The 12,956-nt window shown below is 38.2% G+C and overlaps 1 protein-coding gene across 43 annotated transcripts in view; it reads left to right on the top strand.

The window, feature by feature from the left end:
- The window catches only part of PTPRD (protein tyrosine phosphatase receptor type D), a 1,096,207-nt gene that overhangs the window by 871,099 nt on the left and 212,152 nt on the right, over positions 1–12,956 (top strand). The gene's annotated exons all lie outside the window — the stretch shown is intronic.

Below are 12,956 nucleotides of genomic sequence, written 5' to 3'. Positions count from 1 at the left end.
GCCTACAGCCCTGCTACATCTCTGTTCTCAGCCTCACAGCTATGCGCCTACATTCCCCTTCCCCCGGATCACTTATCTCCTTGTAGCTTGTAGTTTGCAGCTTGTCTCTCCTGACAATCTCCTGCCAGGAAGTGAATCTGTTTCTGTGAGCGCTGATGCAAGGACTGCAGGGGCATGGCTACAGCCACAAGACACAGAAATCTCAGCTCCACGCTGTCACACAGAAATCCAAGATGGCTGCCACCGACCCTAAGTCTGAAGTTACAGGGTCCGATCCAAGGGCAACTGAAATTGTGTACAGCTGGACTGATAGAGACAGGCAGGAATTTTATCTGTAAAATGCAGCATTTTTGTTGATATAAACGAATTAGAGAATGTGTTATTTTGTTGTGCATGAGTACATATGAGAAACTTGTCTTCGTGGAAATACCCCTTTAAGGCAGGGTTAATAAAATTTCTAAAACGACTGTCTATTCCAATTTTACACTACTTATTTCTGGGCACTTTTTTTTAGAGACACTACGGTACTAGTGTCCCCCAAACTTCCTTTCTATTCTCTTCCAAGTCACATAAGGGCTTCTCCTGGGCCTCAAATAACTGGATTTTGGTCTGAAGCACCTGTATCATCGGTGTATGAGGTCTGCTTGGGCAGTTGGAGGACCTGATGTGAATTTTTGCAGCTCAGACACATTACCATAGAGACAACGGCCATAGAAATACATGGGGATGTGTGGTAGCGATCGAAACAACGGCTAGAACACAGTGAAAAACAATGATCGTGGACGTAAACTAAAACACATAATAAATGTGGTAAACAAATGACAACTAAACTATTAGTAAATTTACACCTATGTGCCTTTGTGGGGCTATCCAGTGTTTGTGATGTGGGTCAGGCCTGTTGAGAGTTTTTTTTCTTGGCCTTCACAACAATTTATTTAATCTTGTATTGAGTCCAGAGAAATTAACCAAATTTACAGAATAGTTATAGGGGACACATCTTTGTATATAGTCCTTTAATCTTTCTTTATAGTTTTAATTTTACTCTTTTTGTGCATTTAGCCTTATGACCAGTTGAACCTGAATGTCCACCGCCATCTGTTGCCCAGACTAGCTCTAACTTTGTTTTTCATCCAATGTAAAATGCCAAGACTAACAGAACATACATGTGGTTACGGGTTATTTTTATAGCTCAAAGACGCTGTAAGATAGTGTTGCATACTTAAGATGTAGATCAGGTTACAGCATAAATTTTACAGCTGCATTCTCCAGCCAGATTTCACTTGACCAGCTTTCCTAGTGACATGGAACAATAGTCTACCAGAATGGGTCACTGAAATTGTTAGTATGTGGAACAAGTCTTAGTCACACACCCAATACTGAGTGAAGTACTAAGCACCAAGTTAAGTTGTTGTAAGGACTACATCAGGAGTAGTTTTTGTACTTCTGACTAGATCATTATTCCCTTTCTCAATAAAAAGCTTGTCCGTCCATCATCTATAACGTATGCTGGGTATGGGGACATGAGTTGTTTTCATAATACATGGGATATAGGATGACTTCCTATATATTCAGCCTATTATGAAAAATTCCCAGCAAAAATGTAATAAATGTATAGCAGCCTCTGCGGTCACTTGTGATAGCAGAGATACTGTACCTGTGAAGTGTAAATCACAACGCCGCTGGTACTTGTACTTCCTCTCATTTAGTCATTTGCATTCTTCGCCTTGGATTCACACTGCGGAGGGCATCCCTTTCAGAATATTTGATATTCCTCTAGCTTACAGGAAAGTAGGTTGCAGACAGTAGCAGCTTCACTACCTGATTTCCTGCCATTTGTTTTGATTGAAACTGGGTTTCCATGGCAGTGAGTTCTCAGATTCCCAGCAGATATCTTTTTTCTCTTTTTCTCGACTGATTAGCGAGACAAACCTTTTTATGGCTGTTTTATCTATGACTTTTTACACTTGTTGTTGTTAAGCATAGTCAAAACAGAATCCTCTCTGGAAAACATTCTGCCTGTGAGCGCGGATGACATATTCTGCTTGTAATGTTGTACAGCGCCACCAGGGGTTAGCGTCCTTACAAGGTTTTTGTTTAGCTCTGGAAGTGTTGAGACTATTATTGCATTGTCTGTACAATTTTCTATTAGTGGATTTTTCCCCAAAGCCTTGTTATTGACATGTTAGCATATTAAGACCAACATATCCAATTAAACATTTTCCTATGATAATGAGTGAATATGAGTCCCCCTACGTTACTTCATTGAGAACATATTGATATTGCAAGATTATTTCTTTTTCCTTTTATTAGATGTTACCCTTTGATACACATGTGTAGCACAGCTGAAGATTTATATGTAGCAGATCTGTTATACTATTATTTTATTGTTGGGAGTGGAGTATAATCTCTAGCAAGTTATCAATATATCCATTGTAAACTTTTCTTTTCCATTGTAAACTTTTCTAAGTGACATAAGATTATAGATGAACAAATCCATTTGTTCATCTATAATTTTCAGGAATCTTTTAAAATGGGGGCTACAACCCATCTGAGAACTGAGGGAGAGAATAATAGCAGGGAAAATGAAAACATTTGTAAAATAATTAACAAAACAATATTTTTGTACATTCGCACCCGGAGAAAATCTTTTGAAAAATTCAGGAAAGTGAATCTTGGATGATTTGCTCAACTCTTCATAAGAAGAATAGATACGTAAAAAAGAAAAACATATTTTTGTCAAGCAAAGCAAAAATAATGCAAACTTTATAAAGATATTCATCTCCCTCTTCTCATGTCAGAATATCTCTAACCAACCTACATGCTTGTATGATACCGTATGCACAGAGTTAAAGGGACGTTGAGTTTCTTCTGTATACACTGGTGTTGCATTAACAATTTGGGAGCTGGTGTAGTGTATAACAAATTTTACATTGGTGCTTAGTAGGTCCTTTTGGTTAAAAGGGTGCTGCATATTGAGACACAGAGTCTGCTGCCTCTATTGTGTGGGAATATCCTGCAGTGCATAATAGAGAAAAGGCACAATGGAGTGTATGCTTTCTACACAGTGAATAGAGGTAATCTAGCAAAATAGGACACTTCTTGTAAAGTACTTATTTATTTATTTACTATCTTCTTTACAAAACCCGTCTTGAGAACATAATATTTGGCGAATAGTATACGCATATAGGTTGCATTTTGTAGTCAGCAGATAAGAACTGTCCTTGTTAGTAATAGGATGAAGCAACTTGTAAAGAGTGCAATTTTTTAATCTGCTCAAACCTTTACTTCCTCTGCGAATTCAAGACATTTGTCCTCAGGGTTAACTGGAGCTCATGGAGTGGGAGAAAGTGTTTTTAATTTCAAGGGTCAGGAGCTGGAAGAAAAACTATAAATATTTCCTTCCTAAGCAGTCATCATGCTGGAGCAGGTCATTAATTTAAAGGAGGCTTTCCATTGATGGAGCTCATTCAGCTGTCCGAATGATGGGTGAGCTGCTACTGCTGTCCTGACTTCTACGCAAACACACTATTTGCTGCTGTTATTTACCTATGATTTGTTCATGGAAGGGATAAATGAAGAAGATGGCGGGAGGATTTTTGTCTTTGACTGAGCTGTGAATAGTTAAAGGAAAAGGCCCTGAGAGATTCCAGAAATATAAGCCTCATCGCCAAATGAATTTATATTGTATGAGTCAAAGACTTTCTCTGTTTTGTGGTCTAGATCCCTAGTTGCAGTTCTGTCTGTTAAGAGGCATCACAATGAATTATGCACAAGATTGCCTGAATACCTAATTCTGTCTGGATTTGGAAGCATCATACATTACAGCTTTAGCAGTGCTTTATGGTGTATTTCCACAGGTTTTTTTCTTCCCTGCGCTTTTACATTGCAAAATACGAGGACATTTTAAATAGAACACATAGGAAATGTGCATTATATTTCCTCTTCTAACAAGCAGCTGTTTTGTACATCCAGGATTTTATTTTTACTATATATAGACATAGGATCTTTTATTTATTTGGCATAAACTGAATCTTGTTATTTAGAATATGGAAATCTGCCATGAAAATCAAGCATGATAAACCAGGGAAACTTACTCATAGATCCAGGCACTGTCATCGTGGTAATCTTCTTATATTTGTTATCCATTGCCACCCTCCTTCTAAAAAAAACAACTTATATTGTTATGCGAATTAGCCATAAGTGCTCTAGGGGAGTTACCAGAGCTCCTCTGTGCTGTAGCTTCACATGCTGTTACAGTATGCAAGGAACACTTCCCCCTCTCACTGCGTGAGATTACATCAGGCAGAGGTAGGGGTAAAGTCCTGAGGGAGCAGGGGGGAGGGTGAGACAGTGTAACAGCATGTGAAGCTACAGTACGGAAGGTCTCTGGCATTTAAAAAGTTGATTTTAAAAGGACTGTTACCACAGTCTTAGAACTTGAATGTATGAGTAAGTGCCCCGGTTTATTATGCTTGACTTTGATGGTAAAGTGGAAGATGGTAGAGTTCCTTTTAACTCTTCATCCAGCTCCAGTTTTTAAATGTGTCATTTGACCCCTAGAGATTGTTATGCACATCTTCTAATTTCTAGCAAAATGTTGCCTATAGTAGCAACCATACATCCTAAGTTCAGCTGAAGCTTGAGAAGAAGCCATCTGTGTGCCCAAACTGTACACAATATACTCACTGAATTTCAGATTTTTAAAGAAAATCTGTCAACCTTAAAATGCATTGTAATTTGCAGGGAGCTTGTTATTGAGTAGAATAAGCTAATCAAATTAATATTTAGTATTGCCTAAAAACTATAGATTATAACCACGCACATTCTGTGCTTAGTAGTCCAGTGAGCGACTCAACAACTGGCGTCTTCTTTGTAGAAGCTTGAATACAAGGATTGTATTGGTCAAGACTGATGTAATTGTGGCAAAGGTATGAAGGCGAGAATATTCATGCCAAGCCAGTACCCATAGTGAATAAAGAAACCTTAAAGGGTTGTTTTAAATTGTTAAAAATCTAAAGAAAATCATTTTGCTGTCTATGCAAGTAAATCTGGTGTTGGTGGCCAGGTTTCCATGTTCAGTGTTTGCTTCTACATTTTAACCCTTTCAGGACCTGGCCCTTTTTTGTTTTTTCATTTTCATTTTTTACTCCCCATGATCAAAAATCCATAACTTTTTTATTTTTCCATGTAAAGAGCTGTGTGACGGCTTATTTTCTGCGTAACAAATTGCACTTCATAGAGATGGTATTGAATATTCCATGCCGTGTACTAGGAAGCGGGAAAAAAATTCCAAATGCAGTGAAATTGGTAAAAAAAACGCATTTGTGCCGCCTTCTTGTGGGCTTGGATCTTACGGATTTCACTGTGCGCCTCAAATGACATGTCTACTCTATTCTTTGGGTCGGTACGATTACGGGGATACCAAATTTGTATAGGTTTTATAATGTTTTCATACATTTAAAAAAATTAAAACCTCCTGTACAAAAATTTTTGGGGGGATTTTGCCATCTTCTGGCGCTAATAACTTTTTTATACTTTGGTGTACTGAGCTGTGGGTGGTGTCGTTTTTTGCGGATTTTGATGACGTTTACAATGTTATCAATTTTAGGACTGTACGACCTTGTGATCACTTTTTATAGAATTTTTTAATTTTTTTAAATGACAAAAAAAGTGCCATTTTCGAATTTGGGCGCGATTTTCCGTTACGGGATTAAACGCAGTGAAAAACCGTTATCATATTTTGATAGATCGGGCATTTTCGGACGCGGCGATACCTAATGTGTTTATGATTTTTACTGTTTATTTATATTTATATCAGTTCTAGGGAAAGGGGGGTGATTTGAGTTTTTAGGGTTTTTTATTATAATTTTTTTTTTTTTAACTTTTTTTTATTTTTATTTTTAGTACTTTTCAGACTCCCTAGGGTACTTTAACCCTAGGGGGTCTGCACGATCCTTTCATATACTGCCATACTACAGTATGGCAGTATATGGGGATTTTACTCCTCATACATTACAATGTGCTGATAGCACATTGTAATGCATGGGTTAACCAGAAGTAGCCTCGGGTCTTCGCGAGACCCGAGGTTACCATGGCGACGGATCGCCGCTCCCCGATGACGTCACGGGGAGCGGCGATCCTCGAAAAGATGGCGGCGCCCACGCGCCGCCATGCTTTTAAAGCCGCCGGCAGCATTGCCGGCGGCGATCGAGGTGAAAACACCCGCGATCGGTGCTAGCACCGATCGCGGGTGTTACCGGTAAGCCTTTGCTGCAATATGCAGCAAAGACTTACCGGCTATGGAGAGGGCTCAGCGCGTGAGCCCTCTCCATGCACCCGTGGCCGACCCGTGACGTGCTATTACGTCACGGGTCGTGAAAGGGTTAAAGCCAAAAGTTGAAGTGGAGTGAAAATGTTCCATGTTCCAGTTTTCAGAAACTGCATGCATAAAGCTTATGTATCCTTTAATTTGCTTGATACTTAACTTTCCGTTTATTTCAACAAAAGATTTGTTAAAAACTTGTCTGTTTTTCTCGCCAAACACAGGCAGTAAAAAGCACATGAGTTTGTTCCAAAAAACTTGCTCTGTGTGTCAGCTGAATTTACTAACCCAAAAGCAGAACAGAAGTTCAGTTCATCTGTTTAAGGTTTAAGGTCGGTAAATCGGACTGATACACAAACCGAGTTTGTCAGAACCAAGCTGTCCTAAGAGGGTGGCCTGCTAAGTCTAGAATTATGTTCTGCAAAACTTTAATTCTGGTTAGGATGAGGAGTAAAAAAAAAAAGACAAGAATTAAAATAGCTCCAATAGTCTTTCTCACAACTGTGCTTTCCGTTTGCCTGTTCCATGAGGGGAAGGCTAGGTTCACACCATCACTGGTGATGTCATTTGCTCCATCCCTTATGGAACAAAATAATGGACACCATAAACCGATGGTAAACAGAAAACCCTTCCATTTACCATCTTTTCCTATTGTGTCTTGCATGTGTGCAAGTTTACTTTCCAATACATGTCCGTTATTCATAACGCCACAAAAATAGTGCACATTTTTTTATGCGACCAGAACAGTAGATAAAATGGTTGTGTGAACACACCCTAACACATTAAGCAGTACTGCACAGTGACTAAGAGAATTAGACAGGCTTAGCCTGTAAATGTAAAATCCAGGGATGAGTTTTGTTCTGCATTGCAGCAAATATATAAAATTAGAAAAATAAACTCTGAAATCCCTATGAGTCTATTTGCTAAATAGCTGGATTCCATGTCATAAATCAGTTGTACCTGAAGGAATACTTTGAAAAATATTAAATTAAAAAAAAAAAAACCTGTGACATATTAAAACAGAAATTGGGCTCCAAGAGTGCAACATTGCTGATCAGGTTAAATTAGTGTTGTTATAGACCTTTCATTGGTATGCTGGTGTACGCTGGCCTCATTATTTATATGCCAGCTCTTTTCCCTCACGAAAACCATTGTTGTAAGCTCTAGACAAATCTCAGCAATTGCAGTGTATAAAAAGTGCAAACTTGCTTCATTGCGCTATTTAAATATCATGTCTGTTAGAATATTGTCTTTAAAATTGCTCTATTTATCAAAAATATTAATTACATTCATCAATGAATTTACACAACCATGGGGGACATTTATCTTAAAGGGGTTTGCACATGAAAGAACATTTTTAAATTTCAATCCCCTAGTGATGTTTACACAATAAAGATAATTTTTAACTACTTACTTTACCATTTTACTTTACCGTTTTATTGCTGTTTTAGCTCCTTTCACTCAGTGATGGCAAGTGTAATATTCCAGAGTGTGGGATGGGACTCGCTAAGCAGGCGCATTATGATCCATCTAGTTCTGTATGCTGACAATGTGGTTAGATTATCACGGTATAGGTTTACATACACTTTAATTTAGCCTCTGAACATTCACTAGTATCTGAAACATAGAAAGAGAGATTAGACAGAGCAAAAAAAATGAGATCCATGAGATGCACATTACACATGACATCCTCAGCTCTGTCATACCATACAATATTAGCTATGCAATATACTTCCCTCCCCTGAATAAAGACCTTATCTGCCTGTAGCTTGTAGCTTTACTCTCCTCACAATGTGATGTATTTGCCGGCAGCAAGTCACTATGTGTGTGTGAGCTCATCCTGAAATGCAAGGGTGTGGGCTAGAGGCTGAGAACAGAGAGAAGCTCAGAGCATCATTAGACAGAAGAACAGTATGGCTACCGAGACTAAACTCGACGTTACATGGTGGGGTCCAGGGGCAACCAAAATTGTGTACTCCAAGACTGATAGAGGAAGGTTGGAATTATATCTGAGGAATGCTGTATTCTTGTTAATAACAGTGAATGTGTTATTTTGATGTTCTGAGTACATTTAAGACTCTTGTCTTAATGGGAATACCCCTTTAAGTCTGAAAACGTGTCTGTTTGGGATTTTTTTGTAATGTTTTGGGCTCGCCTGATTTATCTTAGTGGATGATAAATGAGGCATTTGAGTTTTTTGAGACCCTTGCCTATTCTCACTCTGGATAGGAGGCTATTTTGTTTTTTTAGATGTCCATATCTGTATTTTTGTGATAAATCAGGCACAGCAGAGTAGAAACTCTGTGGTGGTGCACTTTGCTAAATGGTTGTAGAAATCGCAGGTTTAGGTGTTATTACACTGAAAGTTGCAAAAAAAGAGAGTGAAAAAGTGTAATAAATGACCCCAATTGTTAGCTTGTGCAGATTTTGACAAGTAATACTTTCTTAAGTTAGTTATTATTCAGACATCATTTTGTGTTACCAGTGCTTCAAAGTTATTAAAATCAATTTATAAAATAGTTTTAAAGGCATAGTTCAACACAAATTTTTTACTGAATTGTTCAGAGTTGGTAGAAAAAAAGGGAAACTAGATATAGCTGTCCTTGCTCATCAACCAATGTTTATGTTCCGACAACTAATGTATCCATGCAGGACTATACTTCCCGATGACCCAGGCAATGGCAGAAAATAACTGTTAAATCAATAGTTGAAACATGTCACCCCCATGGCCACCAATTGTGTAGGCATAGTCAGGAAGGGACCGGGAAGTAAAGATCAGACCTAGGAAGTATTACAATAGATCTGGTGAATAATGTTGCTCCATCACTTTTTTTTAACCACTATTGATACTCTGGCATGCCTTTAAAATACAGATTAAAATGATGTGTTTTGACACCATTAGTTCTTATTTATTTTCCAAGTTGAATTTTGAAACACATTTTTAATATTATAACAAATAAACCCCGCCTTATTACAATTTTGTTATCATGGAAACAATCCACAAGTCTAGCTGTGCAAATGCCATACAATTTCCGTCACATCTGGAAATAACAGTTTTTATGGTTTAGCCAAATTGTTTGGGTATCCAATGATTGTATACAGAGTTTCTGATCATAAAGTTTCCAATGGGGTATAATGGCAGAAACCTTTTATTATGAATATCCTGGGGAGTATCAAGCAAAGTTTCTGGTAAAAACATATTATTAACTTTCTACTCTTTGCTTCTTTTTTGGAATTTTTTGGGAATCGCAGATATTGGTGCACAGTGGGGCACACTTACTAAGGCCCTTGGGCCAATTTCTGTCAGACTTCCACAAATCCTGAATCTTGCACTGTTTTTTATTAATGTGCCCAAATGTGTAGTTTTTGAAGTCATCCAGAAATATAAAATAACTCAGCAGCGTATTCAGTACTGATTGATATTAGTTATTAGTTGCCCTCGATTAAAAAAATTCAGTTGGGACAAGGAAGCAGTGAGTTTACGCTGCATTGTAATGGTGCTCTGAATAAGGATCTATATTATCTTGCCTACATTACTACATCGCTTTTCCCTTGCCACTTGTATCCCCAACCACCCCCTCTACTGGGGGTGGCAGCTAATCTGTCCCTGTATAACCATCTTTAAGGGGTTGCAAAGAAGAAAGGACTTTCTACCACCAGTTTGAAAAAAAAAATGCTTTATATTTAAATAAGAAAAAAATATTCATTTTTATAATCTTTTGAAGCCTTTTACTATTTAGCTATAATATAGTTAGCTATAAAGGACAAAAAAGATTTGGACCTAATGTTTAAGAACAGTTTGATCATGGAATTATTATCTCACTAGTTTCTGAGGTGTGATCCACAATCCTTTTATTTATATGGATCAGGCCTTCCGTGTAAGGGTTGAACGGCACAAGAAAACAAAGCAACCTTTCCTCCCTTGGAGAGCACATTCTATATATCTCCATCTCTGTGATAGCATCAAAGTCATTATGAAGCAGTTGGCTCGGATACGCTTGCACAGACACAAATTGAGTCCGACAGGACTGATGTCTTATGGATGTTGCTGCTATTTGAAATGCTGGCATAAAGATGGTTATGATGATAAGAGTGAGCTGGTGCCCTCAGCGAATGGCCTGCTATGATTTCTGTGGCTTTCATTCATGTCAGGGGCACGGTACATGCTATCAAAGGACAAGAGGAGCAGATGAAAGCCATGTGTGCTGCTCAGTTAAAACTTGTGCCAAATCTTCCCAGGTGTCAGCTATATCAGCTATACACTATATATGATCTGATTAGAATATTTGAAGTCTGTTGCAGTTTAACATAGTTCAAAGGTCACAAACATCTGAACTGAGAAGCATAGAATTACCTGTAAATCTATATTATCATTACAGATTACATTACATGTATTACCACGAGTGGTATACTGAATAGATCAAAGCGCTTTGAACTACTATAGGTTACAGCAAGATAGGGTGCCCATCATCATGGTTTACCTCTTCCCTACTATTATAGGTGTTTATTAATATAGACATTGGGGGATATTTATCAAGACCCTGAAATTATTGCAAATTCTAATTTATAGCTAGTCCTTGTGATTATTTTCCCTAATCCACCACTGGTGTGAAGGGGCGTAAATGGGGGATGGTGGTCGGTCGGCACGGCTGGCGGGGAGTGGGCCAGCGGGGGGTGTTCCTGTCCCAGCGCCTCCGCACCTGCTGCAGCCAGCAAATTTTCACTGTTGTAGAGATAAACATCCCTGCTGGATACATCGAGAGGCCAAAGCCTTCTGATGTATTGGGCTGCGCGCCATTGATTCAACTTAAATATCCTAATCTCAATCTCATCTAAAAAATAACAATAACCGAACATTATATATTGTCCCATCAGGGCTCTGGATACTCCTAATGCAAGGTTCTATGAAGAATGGCTCCAATGGGAGATGTGTATTAAAAAATCTATGCCTTATAAGGTGCCAGCATCATTTTTGTTCTATAGTCAGAAGTGCTGTGGCATTAATCTAATTAAGGGTAGATTTAAATTCTCTAAAATGAGAGGAAGTCTCCAAACCTAGACATATAATACAACTTCTGTTAGACATTTCTTTGGCAACCTGTCACTGCACCTGATGCTAGTACACTGAATATATTAAGCATTGGCAACTGTTTTACAGTTGCTTTGTTATACCTCAATATCAAGCATACTATCACATCAGCAGCTAAGGGGTGTACATGAGGTGTAACAGTGTTTCTGGTACTTGCATGATTTGTAGTCTTCATTTTCGAGCAGCTCTCATCTCTACAGTATTTCTGTGACTTTGTGTTATATTTCCTGCTTGTGGGTGGGGACCTAGCTGCTGTGACTCACTGCTACCCCTCCCTTCTCTATAGAGCTGCTATGTAATTTGACCTCTTTCAGAAGAAAAAAGCAGATATGTAACGAAAGGATGGTAGAGAAATGACAAGGGATTGCTGTGATAACATGTGCTACAGCATTTCTTGTAAACTCTTATGCAACATATATTTAGAAAGGTTGTCAAAATGTTAGTAACTATTTAAAGAAATGAAGTCGTAAAAGTGAGTGTTAAGAGTTGGGGTTGTATATTTTCAGAGTAATACATTGTAATTCAAAGTAATATTGATAACTGTATTTTAATAATTATGTTATATGTGTTTCCATATTTTCAAAGAAGGTTTTATTAAAGGGTTTGACCACTTTACCCCATGTGTTTTGTAATGTGTGTGAGGGGTATATTAGGTAATTTGAAAATATTTATTTATTAAAATTTCTGTACTGCTTTCTTGGTATGTAAAGTGAAGCCTCCCGTCTTTTACCTCATCAGCCAAACATTCCTGTCCATAAAATGGCCGCAAATGGAGAATCATGTGATCTCTATCTGTCTATGAACAATCACCCTGCCTTAATCTTATATACATAAATACAATCATAAGGTCCTGGCAGGGCGATTGTTCACGGACAGTTAGATATCACAGGACCCTCCATCTGCAGCCATTTTATGGACAGGAATGTCTGGCTGATGATGTAAAAGACAGGAGGCTTCACTTCACATAAAAAGAAAGCAGAGCAGAACGTTTAATTACTTAATATCCTGCCCCCTGCACACTTGTGCACTTTGGGGCAAATTGCAATATTTTAAAGACCAAAGAGCAATGTAATAGCAATGATACATCTTTCCACAGCGTTACAAGAGTCTACATTCATGTATGGGCAGTTTTCTCTTATGTGGCAGCGATAACATACATATAGTGTCAAAGAATGTAAAATCCCACCCATTGTAAATCCCCAGTAACCCTCCAATTGATCATAATGCTGTGCCATGCTGAGATTCATTATCTTGTAAATTAAAACTAGGAAAACATTTTACCTATAACTTCTTTCTAAATATGCATGGAATTTTTCATGTGCTAAAACATGTGTAATACATTAACCTGGCACTACCTTTACTAAAATGACAGCTAATTATGAAGATAAATTATTCGGGTGATGATCTGACCAGGGGAGGAAACCATCTGGGATTAGGTTTACTTTGCAATAATATGGGGAAATACATCACCAGCTCTGCCAAGCTGCATCTTGGCACAGAGTGTGCTGGCACAGGCACAAAGTGTGTAATGTGCTTCAGTTAGAA

This window comes from Engystomops pustulosus, chromosome 1, assembly GCF_040894005.1.
Source record: "Engystomops pustulosus chromosome 1, aEngPut4.maternal, whole genome shotgun sequence".
In the NCBI taxonomy this organism is placed as follows: Eukaryota; Metazoa; Chordata; class Amphibia; order Anura; family Leptodactylidae; genus Engystomops; species Engystomops pustulosus.
The sequence above is the reverse complement of the archived record's forward strand: the minus strand, read 5'-3'. Positions and strand labels throughout refer to the sequence as shown.